Genomic DNA, 17128 nt, shown 5'->3' with positions numbered 1-17128 from the left:
GAGTAAAGATAATGCAAAAACTCTGCTAACAGAGCATCTGAAACGTTAAAATCGCTTCCTGATGAATTAAATCAATGCAAAAACTACTAAGAGATCATCTATAACGTTAAAATCGCCTCGTGATGATTAAATAAAATGCAAAACTCTGCTAAGAGAGCGTCTAAAACGTTAAAATCGCTTCCTGATCATTAAAAATAATGTAAAAACAATGCTAAGAGAGCATCTGAAACGTTAAAATTGCTTCCTGGTGTTTAAATTTATGCAAAAACTCTGCTAAGAGAGCATCTGAAACGTTAAAATCGTTTATGATGAATAGAATTAATACAAAAACTCTGCCAAGAGAGCATCAGAAACGTTAAAATCGCTTCCTGGTGATTGAAATTAATGCAAAAACTCTACTAAGAGAGCGATTTAAACTTTAAAAACTCTTCCTGATGATTAAAAATAATGTAAAAACTCTACTAAGAGATCATATAAAACATTAAAACCACTTTCTGGTGACTGAAATTAATGCAAAAACTCTACTAAGAGAGCATCTTAAATGTTAAAATCGCTTCCTGATGAGTAAAGATAATGCAAAAACTCTGCTAACAGAGCATCTGAAACGTTAAAATCGCTTCCTGATGAATTAAATCAATGCAAAAACTACTAAGAGATCATCCATAACGTTAAAATCGCCTCGTGATGATTAAATAAAATGCAAAACTCTGCTAAGAGAGCGTCTAAAACGTTAAAATCGCTTCCTGATCATTAAAAATAATGTAAAAACAATGCTAAGAGAGCATCTGAAACGTTAAAATCGCTTCCTGGTGTTTAAATTTATGCAAAAACTCTGGTAAGAGAGCATCTTAAATGTTAAAATCGCTTCAAGATGATTAAAAATAATGCAAAAACTCTGCTAAGAGAGCATCTGAAATGTTAAAATTGCTTCCTGGTGATTAAAACTGAAGCAGAAACTCTGCTAAGAGAGCATCTGAAACGTTAAAGTCGCTTCCTGATGATTAAATTTGATGGAAAACTCTGCTAAGAGAGCATCTGAAACGTTATAATCGCTCCCAGAAGAATAAAAATTTATGCAAAATTTTGCTAAGAGAACATCTGAAACATTATAATCGCTTTGAGGTGAATAAATTAATGCAAAAATTCTCCTAAGAGAGCATCTGAAACGGTCAAATTGCTTCCTGATGAATAAAATCAATGCAAAAACTCTACTAAAGAGAGCATCTGAAACGTTAAAATCGCTTCTTGATGATGAAGACTAATGCAAAAACTCTGCTAAGATAACATCTATAACATTGAAATCGCCTCCTGATGATGAAAAAAATACAAAAAATGCTAAGAGAGCATCTGAAACGTTAATATCACTTCCTGATGGTTTAAAATAATGTAAAAACTCTGCTAAGAGAGCATCTTAAACGTTAAAATCGCTTCCTGATGATTAAAATTAATGCGAAAACTGCTAAAAGAGCATATGAAACGTTAAGATCGTTTCCTGGTGATTAAAATTAATGCAAAAAATCTGCTAAGAGAGCATCTGAAATGTTAAAATCGCTTTCTGATGATTAAAATTAATGTAAAAACTCTGCTAAGACAAGATCTGAATCGTTGAAATCGCTTCGTGATGATTAAGATTAATGCAAAAACTCTGTCAAGAGAGCAGATGAAACGTTAAAATCACTTCCCGGTAATAAAAATTAATGCAAAAACTCTGCTAGGAGAGAGACTGAAACGTTAAAGTCGCTTCCCGATGATTCAAAATAATGCAAAAACTCTGCTAAGATAACATCTATAACATTGAAATCGCCTCCTGATGATTAAAAAAATACAAAAAATGCTAAAGAGAGCATCTGAAACGTTAATATCGCTTCCTGATGGTTTAAAATAATGTAAAAACTCTGCTAAGAGAGCATCTGAAACGTTAAAATCGCTTCCTGATGATTAAAATTAATGCGAAAACTGCTAAAAGAGCATATGAAACGTTAAGATCGTTTCCTGGTGATTAAAATTAATGCAAAAAATCTGCTAAGAGAGCATCTGAAACGTTAAAGTCGCTTCCAGAAGAATAAAATTTATGCAAAATTTTGCTAAGAGAACATCTGAAACATTATAATCGCTTCGAGGTGAATAAATGAATGCAAAAATTCTCCTAAGAGAGCATCTGAAACGTTAAAATCGCTTCCTGATGAATAAAATTAATGCAAACACTCTACTAAAGAGAGCATCTGAAACGTTAAAATCGCTTCTTGATGATGAGGACTAATGCAAAAACTCCGCTAAGATAACATCTATAACATTGAAATCGCCTCCTGATGATTAAAAAAATAAAAAAAATGCTAAGAGAGCATCTGAAACGTTAATATCGCTTCCTGATGGTTTAAAATAATGTAAAAACTCTGCTAAGAGAGCATCTGAAACGTTAAAATCGCTTCCTGATGATTAAAATTAATGCGAAAACTGCTAAAAGAGCTTCTGAAACGTTAAAAACTCTTCCTGGTGATTAAAATTAATGCAGAAAATCTGCTAAGAGAGGGTCACAAACGTTAAAATCGCTCTCTGATCATTAAAAATAATAAAAAATATCTGGCAAAACAGCAACAGAAACGTTAAAATCGTTTCCTGATGATTAGAATTAATGCAAAAACTCTGCTTAGACAGCATCTGAATCATTAAAATCGCTTCCTGATGATTAAATTTAAATGAAGAACTGCCAAGAGAGCATCTTAAACGTTAAAATCGCTTCCTGATGATTAAAATTAATGCAAAAACTGCTAAGAGAGCATCTACTGTATAACGTGAAAAACGCTTTCTGATGATTAAAAATAATGTAAAAACTTTGCTAAGAGAGCATATAAAACTTTAAAATTGCTCCCTGGTGATTGAAATTAATGCAAAAACTCTACTAAGAGAGCATCTTAAATGTTAAAATTGCTTCCTGATGAGTAAAAATAATGCAAAAACTCTGCTAAGAGAGCATATAAAACGTTAAAATCACTTCCTGGTGATTGAAATTAATGCAAAAACTCTACTAACAGATCATCTGAAACGTTAAAATCGCTTCCTGGTGATTAAAATTGATGCATAAACTCTGCTAAGAGTGCATCTACCACGTTAAAATCGCTTCCTGATGATTAAAATTAATGCAAAAACTCTTTTAGGACAGCATTTGAAACGTGAAAATCGCTTCCCGATAATTAAAATTAATGCAAAAACTGCTAAGAGAGCATCTATAACGTTAATATCGCCTCCTGATGATTAAAAAAAATGCAAAACTCTGCTAAGAGAGCGTCAAAAACGGTAAAATCGCTTCCTGATCATTAAAAATAATGTAAAAACTCTGCTAAAAGAGTATCTGAAACGTTAAAATCGCTTCCTGGTGATTGAAATTAATGCAAAAACTCTACTAAGAGAGATATTTAAACTTTAAAAACTCTTCCTGATGATTAAAAATAATGTAAAAACTCTGCTAAGAGACCATATAAAACATTAAAACCAATTCTGGTGACTGAAATTAATGCAAAAACTCTACTAAGAGAGCATCTTAAATGTTAAAATCGCTTCCTGATGAGTAAAGATAATGCAAAAACTCTGCTAACAGAGCATCTGAAACGTTAAAATCGCTTCCTGATGAATTAAATCAATGCAAAAATTACTAAGATATTATCCATAACGTTAAAATCGCCTCGTGATGATTAAATAAAATGCAAAACTCTGCTAAGAGAGCGTCTAAAACGTTAAAATCGCTTCCTGATCATTAAAAATAATGTAAAAACAATGCTAAGAGAGCATCTGAAACGTTAAAATCATTTATGATGAATAGAATTAATGCAAAAACTCTGCCAAGAGAGCATCAGAAACATTAAAATCGCTTCCTGGTGATTAAAATTTATGCATAAACTCTGCTAAGAGTGCATCTACCACGTTAAAATCGATTCCTGATGATTAAAATTAATGCAAAAACTCTTTAAGGACAGCATTTGAAACATGAAAATCGCTTCCTGATGATTAAAATTAATGCAAAAACTGCTAAGAGAGCATCTATAACGTTAATATCGCCTCCTGATGATTAAAAAAAAGGCAAAACTCTGCTAAGAGAGCGTCAAAAACGTTAAAATCGCTTTCTGATCATTAAAAATAATGTAAAAACTCTGTTAAGAGAGTATCTGAAACGTTAAAATTGCTTCCTGGAGATTGAAATTAATGCAAAAACTCTACTAAGAGAGCAATTTAAACTTTAAAAACTCTTCCTGATGATTAAAAATAATGTAAAAACTCTGCTAAGAGATCATATAAAACATTAAAATCACTTTCTGGTGACTGAAATTAATGCAAAAACTCTACTAAGAGAGCATCTTAAATGTTAAAATCGCTTCCTGATGAGTAAAGATAATGCAAAAACTCTGCTAACAGAGCATCTGAAACGTTAAAATCGCTTCCTGATGAATTAAATCAATGCAAAAACTACTAAGAGATCATCCATAACGTTAAAATTGCATCGTGATGATTAAATAAAATGCAAAACTCTGCTAAGAGAGCGTCTAAAACGTTAAAATCGCTTTCTGATCATTAAAAATAACGTAAAAACAATGCTAAGAGAGCATCTGAAACGTTAAAATCGCTTCCTGGTGTTTAAATTTATGCAAAAACTCTGCTAAGAGAGCATCTGAAACGTTAAAATCGTTTATGATGAATAGAATTAATGCAAAAACTCTGCCAAGAGAGCATCAGAAACGTTAAAATCGCTTCCTGGTGATTAAAATTGATGCATAAACTCTGCTAAGAGTGCATCTACCACGTTAAAATCGCTTCCTGATGATTAAAATTAATGCAAAAACTCTTCAAGGACAGCATTTGAAACGTGAAAATCGCTTCCTGATGATTAAAATTAATGCAAAAACTGCTAAGAGAGCATCTATAACGTTAATATTGCCTCCTGATGATTAAAAAAAAGGCAAAACTCTGATAAGAGAGCGTCAAAAACGTTAAAATCGCTTTCTGAACATTAAAAATAATGTAAAAACTCTGTTAAGAGAGTATCTGAAACGTTAAAATCGCTTCCTGGTGATTAAAATTAATGCAAAAACTCTACTAAGAGAGCAATTTAAACTTTAAAAACGCTTCCTGATGATTAAAAATAATGTAAAAACTCTGCTAAGAGATCATATAAAACATCAAAATCACTTTCTGGTGACTGAAATTAATGCAAAAACTCTACTAAGAGAGCATCTTAAATGTTAAAATCGCTTCCTGATGAGTAAAGATAATGCAAAAACTCTGCTAAGAGAGCATCAGAAACGTTAAAATCGCTCCCTGGTGATTAAAATTAATGCATAAACTCTGCTAAGAGTGCATCTACCACGTTAAAATCGCTTCCTGATGATTAAAATTAATGCAAAAACTCTTTAAGGACAGCATTTGAAACGTGAAAATCACTTCCTGATGATTAAAATTAATGCAAAAACTGCTAAGAGAGCATCTATAACGTTAATATCGCCTCCTAATGATTAAAAAAAAAATGCAAAACTCTGCTAAGAGAGCGTCAAAAACGTTAAAATCGCTTCCTGATCATTAAAAATAATGTAAAAACTCTGCTAAGAGAGTATCTGAAACGTTAAAATCGCTTCCTGGTGATTGAAATTAATGCAAAAACTCTACTAAGAGAGAAATTTTAACTTCAAAAACGCTTCCTGATGATTAAAAATAATGTAAAAACTGCTAAGAGATCATATAAAACATTAAAATCACTTTCTGGTGACTGAAATTAATGCAAAAACTCTACTAAGAGAGCATCTTAAATGTTAAAGTCGCTTCCTGATGAGTAAAGATAATGCAAAAACTCTGCTAACAGAGCATCTGAAACGTTAAAATCGCTTCCTGATGATTAAAATCAATGCAAAAACTGCTAAGAGATCATCCATAACGTTAAAATCGCCTCGTGATGATTAAATAAAATGCAAAACTGCTAAGAGAGCGTCTAAAACTTTAAAATCGCTTCCTGATCATTAAAAATAATGTAAAAACAATGCTAAGAGAGCATCTGAAACGTTAAAATCGTTTAATGATGAATAAAATTAATGCAAAAACTCTGCCAAGAGAGCATCTGAAACGTTAAAATCGCTTCCAGATGAATAAAATTAATGCAAAAACTCTGCTAAGAGAGCATCAGAAACGTTAAAATCGCTTCCAGATGGATAAAATTAGTACAAAATCTCTCTTGAGACAACATCTGAAACGTTATAATCGCTTCCATGTTTATAAAATTGTTGCAAAAACTTTGTTAAGAGAGCATATGAATCATTATAATCGCTTCCAGATGAATAAAATAATGCACAAATCTGCTAAGAGAGCATATGAAACGTTAAAATCGCTTACTGATGAATAAAATAATGCAAAAACTCTGCTAAGAGAGCATCTGAAACGTTGAAATCGCTTCCAGGTGAATAAAATTAATACAAAATCTCTATTAACACAGCATCTGAAACGTGTAAATTGCTTCCTTATGAAAAAAAATTAATGCAAAAACTCTGCTAAGAAAGCATCTGAAACGTTAAAATCTCTTCCAGATGAATATAAGTTATGCAAAAACTCTTCTAAGAGAGCATCAGGAATGTTAAAATCGCTTCCAGATGAATAAAATTAATGCAAAAACTGTGGTAAAAGAGCATCAGAAACGTTAAAATCGCTTCGGGGTGATTGAAATTGATGCATAAACTCTACTAAGAGTGCATCTACCACGTTAAAATTGCTTCCTGATGATTGAAATTAATGCAAAAACTCTTTAAGGACAGCATTTGAAACGTTAAAATCGCTTCCTGATGAGTAAAGATAATGCAAAAACTCTGCTAACAGAGCACCTGAAACGTTAAAATCGGTTCCTGATAAATTAAATCAATGCAAAAACTACTAAGAGATCATCCATTACGTTAAAATCGCCTCGGGATGATTGAATAAAATGCAAAACTCTGCTAAGAGAGCGTCTAAAACGTTAAAATCGCTTCCTGATCATTAAAAATAATGTAAAAACAATGCTAAGAGAGCATCTGAAACGTTAAAATCGTTTATGATGAATAGAATTAATGCAAAAACTCTGCCAAGAGAGCATCAGAAACGTTAAAATCGCTTCCTGGTGATTAAAATTGATGCATAAACTCTGCTAAGAGTGCATCTACCACGTTAAAATCGCTTCCTGATGATTAAAATTAATGCAAAAACTCTTTAAGGACAGCATTTGAAACGTGAAAATCGCTTCCTGATGATTAAAATTAATGCAAAAACTGCTAAGAGAGCATCTATAACGTTAATATCGCCTCCTGATGATTAAAAAAAAGGCAAAACTCTGCTAAGAGAGCGTCAAAAACGTTAAAATCGCTTCCTGATCATTAAAAATAATGTAAAAACTCTGTTAAGAGAGTATCTGAAACGTTAAAATCGCTCCCTGGTGATTGAAATTAATGCAAAAACTCTACTAAGAGAGCAATTTGAACTTTAAAAACGCTTCCTGATGATTAAAAATAATGTAAAAACTCTGCTAAGAGATCATATAAAACATTAAAATCACTTTCTGGTGACTGAAATTAATGCAAAAACTCTACTAAGAGAGCATCTTAAATGTTAAAATCGCTTCCTGATGAGTAAAGATAATGCAAAAACTCTGCTAACAGAGCATCTGAAACGTTAAAATCGCTTCCTGATGAATTAAATCAATGCAAAAACTACAAGAGATCATCCATAACGTTAAAATCGCCTCGTGATGATTAAATAAAATGCAAAACTCTGCTAAGAGAGCGTCTAAAACGTTAAAATCGCTTCCTGATCATTAAAAATAATGTATAAACAATGCTAAGAGAGCATCTGAAACGTTAAAATCGCTTCCTGGTGTTTAAATTTATGCAAAAACTCTGCTAAGAGAGCATCTGAAACGTTAAAATCGTTCATGATGAATAGAATTAATGCAAAAACTCTGCCAAGAGAGCATCAGAAACGTTAAAATCGGTTCCTGGTGATTAAAATTGATGCATAAACTCTGCTAAGAGTGAATCTACCACGTTAAAATCGCTTCCTGATGATTAAAATTAATGCAAAAACAATTTAAGGACAGCATTTGAAACGTGAAAATCGCTTCCTGATGATTAAAATTAATGCAAAAACTGCTAAGAGAGCATCTATAACGAGGATATCGCCTCCTGATGATTAAAAAAAAGGCAAAACTCTGCTAAGAGAGCGTCAAAAACGTTAAAATCGCTTCCTGATCATTAAAAATAATGTAAAAACTCTGTTAAGAGATTATCTGAAACGTTAAAATTGCTTCCTGGTGATTGAAATTAATGCAAAAACTCTACTAAGAGAGCAATTTAAACTTTAAAATGCTTCCTGGTGATTAAAAATAATGTAAAAACTCTGCTAAGAGATCATATAAAACATTAAAATTACTTTCTGGTGACTGAAATTAATACAAAAACTCTACTAAGAGAGCATCTTAAATGTTAAAATCGCTTCCTGATGAGTAAAGATAATGCAAAAATCTGCTAAGAGAGCATCAGAAACGTTAAAATCGCTTCCTGGTGATTGAAATTGATGCATAAACTCTGCTAAGAGTGCATCTACCACGTTAAAATCGCTTCCTGATGATTAAAATTAATGCAAAAACTCTTTAAGGACAGCATTTGAAACGTGAAAATCACTTCCTGATGATTAAAATTAATGCAAAAACTGCTAAGAGAGCATCTATAACGTTAATATCGCCTCCTGATGATTAAAAAAAAAATGCAAAACTCTGCTAAGACAGCGTCAAAAACGTTAAAATCGCTTCCTGATCATTAAAAATAATGTAAAAACTCTGCTAAGAGAGTATCTGAAACGTTAAAATCGCTTCCTGGTGATTGAAATTAATGCAAAAACTCTACTAAGAGAGCAATTTAAACTTTAAAAACGCTCCCCGATGATATAAAATAATGTAAAAACTCTGCTAAGAGATCATATAAAACATTAAAATCACTTTCTGGTGACTGAAATTAATGCAAAAACTCTACTAAGAGAGCATCTTAAATGTTAAAATCGCTTCCTGATGAGTAAAGATAATGCAAAAACTCTGCTAACAGAGCATCTGAAACGTTAAAATCACTTCCTGATGATTAAAATCAATGCAAAAACTGCTAAGAGATCATCCATAACGTTAAAATTGCCTCGTGATGATTAAATAAAATGCAAAACTGCTAAAAGAGCGTCTAAAACGTTAAAATCGCTTCCTGATCATTAAAAATAATGTAAAAACAATGCTAAGAGAGCATCTGAAACGTTAAAATCGCTTCCTTGTGTTTAAATTTATGCAAAAAATCTGGTAAGAGAGAATCTGAAACGTTAAAATCGTTTATGATGAATAGAATTAATGCAAAAACTCTGCCAAGAGAGCATCAGAAACGTTAAAATCGCTTCCTGGTGATTAAAATTGATGCATAAACTCTGCTAAGAGTGCATCTACCACGTTAAAATCGCTTCCTGATGATTAAAATTAATGCAAAAACTCTTTAAGGACAGCATCTAAAACGTTAAAATCGTTTAATGATGAATAAAATTAATGCAAAAACTCTGCCAAGAGCGCATCTGAAACGTTAAAATCGCTTCCAGATGGATAAAATTAGTACAAAATCTCTATTGAGACAACATCTGAAACGTTATAATCGCTTCCATGTTTATAAAATTGTTGCAAAAACTTTGTTAAGAGAGCATCTGAAACATTATAATCGGTTCCAGATGAATAAAATAATGCAAAAACTCTGCTAAGAGAGCATATGAAACATTAAAATCGTTTACTGTTGAATAAAATTAATGCAAAAACTCTGCTAAGAGACCATCTCTAAACGTTAAAAACGCTTCCAGATGAATAAAATTAATAGAAAAACTCTGCTAAGAGAGCATCAAAAACGTTAAAATCGCTTACTGATGAATAAAATTGATGCAAAAACTCTGCTAGGAGAGCATCTGAAACGTTGAAATCGCTTCCAGGTGAATAAATTAATACAAAATCCCTATTAACACAGCATCTGAAACGTTGAAATTGCTTCCTTATGAAAAAAAATTAATGCAAAAACTCTGCTAAGAAAGCATCTGAAACGTTAAAATCTCTTCCAGATGGATATAAGTTATGCAAAAACTTTGCTAGAAGAGCATCTGAAACGTTGAAATCCCTTCCTGAAAAATAACATTAATGCAAAAACTCTGCTAAGAGAGCATCTGAAATGTTAAAATCGCTTCCAGATGAATAAAATTATTGCAAAAACTCTGCTAAGAGAGCACATAAAACGTTAAAATCGCTTTCTGATGATTAAAATTAATGAAAAACTATACTAAGAGAGCATCTACAACGTTAAAATCGATTCCTGATGATTAAAATTAATGCAAAAAGTCTGCTAAGAGAGCATCTACAACGTTAAAATCGCTTCCTGATGATTAAAATTTATGCAAAAACTCTGCTAAGGCAGTATCTGAAACGTTAAAATTGCTTCCTGATGATTAAAATTAATGCAAAAACTCTGCTAAGAGACCATCTGAAACGTTAAGATTGCTTCATGATGATTGAAATTAATGCAAAAACTCTTCTAAGAGAGCATCAGGAATGTTAAAATCGCTTCCAGATGAATAAAATTAATGCAAAAACTGTGGTAAAAGAGCATCAGAAACGTTAAAATCGCTTCCTGGTGAATAAAATTGATGCATAAACTCTGCTAAGAGTGCATCTACCACGTTAAAATCGCTTCCTGATGATTAAAATTAATGCAAAAACTCTTTAAGGACAGCATTTGAAACTTGAAAATCGCTTCCTGATGATTAAAATTAATGCAAAAACTGCTAAGAGAGCATCTATAACGTTAATATCGCCTTCTGATGATTAAAAAAATGCAAAACTCTGATAAGAGAGCGTCAAAAACGTTAAAATCGCTTTCTGATCATTAAAAATAATGTAAAAACTCTGTTAAGAGAGTATCTGAAACGTTAAAATCGCTTCCTGGTGATTGAAATTAATGCAAAAACTCTACTAAGAGAGCCATTTAAACTTTAAAAACGCTTCCTGATGATTAAAAATAATGTAAAAACTCTGCTAAGAGATCATATAAAACATTAAAATCACTTTTTGGTGACTGAAATTAATGCAAAAACTCTTCTAAAAGAGCATCTTAAATGTTAAAATCGCTTCCTGATGAGTAAAGATAATGCAAAAACTCTGCTAAGAGAGCATCAGAAACGTTAAAATCGCTTCCTGGTGATTGAAATTGATGCATAAACTCTGCTAAGAGTGCATCTACTACGTTAAAATCGCTTCCTGATGATTAAAATTAATGCAAAAACTCTTTAAGGACAGCATTTGAAACGTGCAAATCAATTCCTGATGATTAAAATTAATTCAAAAACTGCTAAGAGAGCATTTATAACGTTAAAATCGCTTCCTGATGATTAAAATTAATGCAAAAACTCTTTAAGGACAGCATTTGAAACTTGAAAATCGCTTCCTGATGATTAAAATTAATGCAAAAACTGCTAAGGGAGCATCTATAACGTTAATATCGCCTTCTGATGATTAAAAAAATGCAAAACTCTGATAAGAGAGCGTCAAAAACGTTAAAATCGCTTCCTGATCATTAAAAATAATGTAAAAACTCTGCTAAGAAAGCATCTGAAACGTTAAAATCGCTTCCAGATGAATAAAATTATAGCAACAACTCTGCTAGAAGAGCATCTGAAACGTTGAAATCCCTTCCTGAAAAAATAAAATTAATGCAAAAACTCTGCTAAGAGAGCATCTGAAATGTTAAAATCGCTTCCAGATGAATAAAATTATAGCAACAACTCTGCTAAAAGAGCACATGAAACGTTAAAATCGCTTTCTGATGATTAAAATTAATGAAAAACTATACTAAGAGAGCATCTACAACGTTAAAATCGATTCCTGATGATTAAAATTAATGCAAAAAGTCTGCTAAGAGAGCATCTACAACGTTAAAATCGCTTCCTGATGATTAAAATTAATGCAAAAACTCTGCTAAGGCAGTATCTGAAACGTCAAAATCGCTTCCTGATGATTAAAATTAATGCAAAAACTCTGCTAAGAGACCATCTGAAACGTTAAGATCGCTTCATGATGATTGAAATTAATGCAAAAACTCTTCTAAGAGAGCATCAGGAAAATCGCTTCCAGATGAATAAAATTAATGCAAAAACTGTGGTAAAAGAGCATCAGAAACGTTAAAATCGCTTCCTGGTGATTAAAATTGATGCATAAACTCTGCTAAGAGTGCATCTACCACGTTAAAATCGCTTCCTGATGATTAAATTTAATGCAAAAACTCTTTAAGGACAGCATTTGAAACGTTAAAATCGCTTCCTGATGATTAAAATTAATGCAAAAACTGCTAAGAGAGCATCTATAACGTTAATATCGCCTCCTGATGATTAAAAAAATGCAAAACTCTGCTAAGAGAGCGTCAAAAACGTTAAAATCGCTTCCTGATGATTAAAAATAATGTAAAAACTCTGTTAAGAGAGTATCTGAAACGTTAAAATCGCTTCCTGTTGATTGAAATTAATGCAAAAACTCTACTAAGAGAGCAATTTAAACTTTAAAAACGCTTCCTGATGATTAAAAATAATGTAAAAACTCTGCTAAGAGATCATATAAAACATTAAAATCACTTTCTGGTGACTGAAATTAATTCAAAAACTCTACTAAGAGAGCATCTTAAATGTTAAAATCGCTTCCTGATGAGTAAAGATAATGCAAAAACTCTGCTAACAGAGCATCTGAAACGTTAAAATCACTTCCTGATGATTAAAATCAATGCAAAAACTGCTAAGAGATCATCCATAACGTTAAAATCGCCTCGTGATGATTAAATAAAATGCAAAACTGCTGAGAGCGCGTCTAAAACGTTAAAATCGCTTCCTGATCATTAAAAATAATGTAAAAACAATGCTAAGAGAGCATCTGAAACGTTAAAATCGTTTAATGATGAATAAAATTAATGCAAAAACTCTGCCAAGAGAGCATCTGAAACGTTAAAATCGCTTCCAGATGAATAAAATTAATGCAAAAACTCTGCTAAGAGAGCATCAGAAATGTTAAAATCGCTTCCATATAGATAAAATTAGTACAAAATCTCTATTGAGACAACATCTGAAACGTTATAATCGCTTCCATGTTTATAAAATTGTTGCAAAAACTTTGTTAAGAGAGCATCTGAAACATTATAAACTCTTCCAGATGAATAAAATAATGCAAAAACTCTGCTAAGAGACTATCTCTAAACGTTAAAAACGCTTCCAGATGAATAAAATTAATAGAAAAACTCTAAGAGAGCAACAAAAACGTTAAAATCGCTTCCTGATGAATAAAAATTATGCAAAAACTCTGCTAGGAGAGCATCTGAAACGTTGAAATCGCTTCTAGGTCAATAAAATTAATACAAAATCTCTATTAACACAGCATCTGAAACGTTGAAATCGCTTCTAGGTGAATAAAATTAATACAAAATCTCTATTAACACAGCATCTGAAATGTTAAAATCGCTTCCAGATGAATAAAACTATTGAAAAAACTCTGCTAAGAGAGCACATGAAACGTTAAAATCGCTTTCTGATGATTAAAATTAATGAAAAACTATACTAAGAGAGCATCTACAACGTTAAAATCGATTCCTGATGATTAAAATTCACGCAAAAAGTCTGCTAAGAGAACATCTACAACGTTAAAATCGCTTCCTGATTATTAAAAGTAATGCAAAAACTCTGCTAAGGCAGTATCTGAAACGTTAAAATCGCTTCCTGATGATTAAAATTAATGCAAAAACTCTGCTAAGAGACCATCTGAAACGTTAAGATCGCTTCATGATGATTGAAATTAATGCAAAAACTATTCTAAGAGAGCATCAGGAATGTTAAAATCGCTTCCTGAAGAATAAAATTAATGCAAAAACTGTGGTAAAAGAGCATCAGAAACGTTGAAATCGCTTCCTGAATATTAAAATTAATGCAAAAACTCTGCTAAGAGAACATCTGAAACGTTAAAATCGCTTCCGGATGAATAAAATTAATGCAAAAAGTCTGAAAAAAAGAGAATCAGAAACATTAAAATCCGCTTCCACATGAATAAAATTTATACAGCATCTGAAACGTTATAATCGCTTCCAGAAGCATAAAATTAATGCAAATACTCTGCTAAGTGAGCACCTGAAACGTTAAAATTGCTTCCTGATGAATAAAATTAATGCAATAACTCTGCTAACAGAGCATCTACAACGTTAAAATCGCTTCCTGATGATTAAAATTAAATAAAAAAAAAACTCTGCTAAGTGAAAATCTACAACGTTTAATTCGCTTCCTGATTATTAAAATTAATGCAAAATTGTGCTAAGATAACATCTGAAACGTTCAAATCCCTTTTCGATAGGTAAAATTAATACAAAATATCTGCTAATGTCAGGCAATTCCTTAGACATTTTTCCCTGGTAAAGATAGCACTGCTTATTTGTGATTAGGTATGGCAAAACAAATTCAGAAATTTAGAAATAAAGTTTAATTAAAATTTATAATTTATTAACACCACTATGGATTATGAAATTGAAAGATATAATACTGAAATAAAGAAATGAAGAAAAATATTAATTAACTTATCTGTCTGACACCCTTTTAATATCCATTACAAAAATAATAAATCACCAAAGGTCTTGTTACGAATAAATACCTCAACAATTGCTCAAGAAAAATAATTCTTACAACACAGAACATAACACAAGTCACTGTTCATGGGTCTCTGACATTTATCATACGCTAAATAACACACCAATTTGGATTTCAGATTCAGTCACCTATATAACGTATGCTTCGATGTAACAGCAGGAACCTGTGATTATAGTTCGAGTATTTCCAAAAAGTGCATCTATTGGTTCGGGATTGCTTAAGGTCGTGCACTGTTTCCGCAAGGGTCGAGGATTACCCTAGCTGAAAACGAAAGAACATACCTTGTGAAATTTAACTACACTTATGATTAATAACAATTCGTAAAGACTTAATCAAATATGCACTTAAACAATTTTAAATACACTTTTAAAGACAAATTTTTAAAGATTAACACATTTCACAAAACTGATAACAATATTCCATATAAACAAAGGCAGTTAATCCACTTACTGCACGGCTAGGTGATTATAACGTGACTAAAGAAAATCCAAAATTCATCTTTCAAAGTCTATTATGAAACAGAAAATACAAGGATAAAATCGTTAACAGAAACTTCGCAAATACGGTAACTTCAAATCCAATCAATAGATAGCGTTACTAACATTAAATTCCCTTACAAAACTGCCCATTAAGCCTTTTATATATAAAAGGTAATTAACATGGAATTTCATAGAAAATACAAAATACCTTAACCTCTACTTAACAAATCGGCAAATATATTATTGGTACCCTTCACATGAACAACAGAGAAAGAATAAACTTGTAATGCCAAAGACCAACGCATTAGTCTATCATTACTAGACTTTGAAGTCTCTAAATACATAAGTGGCTTATGGTCATTTTCCAAGAGGAATTTTCTCCCCATTAAGTAGTACTCAAACTTCTTTATTCCCCATACTATGGCCAAGCACTCTCGCTCGATAGCTGCATATCGAGTCTCGGGGGGAAGAAGTTTCTTGCTTGCGAATGCTACTGGATAAGGTTCACCGTCTATATACTGCAGAAAAACTGCTCCTAGACCTGTAGACGATGCATCCGTTCTTATACTTTGTTAATATCGCCCCTTGATGAATAAATTTAATGAAAAAAGTCCTCTAAGAGAGCATCTACAACGTTATAATTGCTTCCTAATTATTAAAATTAATGCAAAAACTGCTAAGAGAACATCTGAAACGTTGAAATCGCTTCCTGATGATTAAAATTAATGCAAAAACTCTTCTAAGAGAGCATTAGAAACGTTAAAATCGCTTCCCGAAGAATAAAATTAATGCAAAAACTGTGCTACGAGAGTATCAGAAACGTTAAAATCGCTTCCTGATGATTAGAATTAATGGAAAAACTCTGCTAAGACAGCATCTGAAACTTTAAAATCACTTCCTGATGACTAAAATTAATGCATAAACTCTGCTAACACAGCATCTGAAACGTTAAAATCGCTTCCTGATGATTAAAATTAATGCAAAAGCTCTGCTAAGACAGCATCTGAAACGTTAAAATCGCTACCTGGTGATTAAAATTAATTGCAAACACTCTGCTAAGAGAGCATTGAAACGTTATTATTGCTTCCTGATAATTAAAATTAATGCAAAAACTCTGCTAACACATCATCTGAAACGTTAAAATCGCTTCATGATGAATAAAATTAGTGCAAAAACTCTGGTTAGAGAGCATCTGATACGTTAAAATCATTTCCACATGATTAAAAATAATGCAAAAACTGTGCTACGAGAGCATCTGAAACGTAAAAAAAGTTTCCTGGTGATTAAAATTAAAGCAGAAACTCTGCTAAGAGACCATCTGAAACGTTAAAATCGCTTCCTGATGATTAGAATTGATGGAAAACTCTGCTAGAGAGCATCTGAAACGTTATAATCGCTTCCAGAAGAATAAGATTAATGCAAAAACTTTGCTAAGAGAGCATCTGAAACGTTATAATCGCTTCCAGGTGAATAAAATTAATGCCAAAATTCTGCTAAGAGAGCATCTGAAACGTTAAAATCGCTTCTTGAAGATGAATATTAATGCAAAAACTCTGCTAAGAGAACATCTACAACATTGAAATCGCCTCCTGATGATTAAAAAAATACAAAAACTGCTAAGAGAGCATCTGAAACGTTAAAATCGCTTCCTGATGATTAAAAATAAAGCAAAAAATCTGCTAAGAGAGCATCTGAAACGTCAAGTTCGATTCCTGGTGATCAAATTAATGCAAAAACTCTGCTAAGAGATCATCAGAAACGTTAAAATCGTATCCTGATGATTAAACTTTATACAAAAACTTACTTAAAATTGCATCTTAAACGTAAAAATCGCTTCCTGGTGATTACAATTAATGCAAAAACTCTACTAAGAGAGCATCAGAAATATTAAAATCACTTCCTGATGATTAAAATTAATGCAAAAA

Source organism: Palaemon carinicauda, chromosome 30, assembly GCF_036898095.1.
Source record: "Palaemon carinicauda isolate YSFRI2023 chromosome 30, ASM3689809v2, whole genome shotgun sequence".
NCBI lineage: Eukaryota > Metazoa > Arthropoda > Malacostraca > Decapoda > Palaemonidae > Palaemon > Palaemon carinicauda.
Note: the sequence above shows the minus strand (reverse complement) of the source record.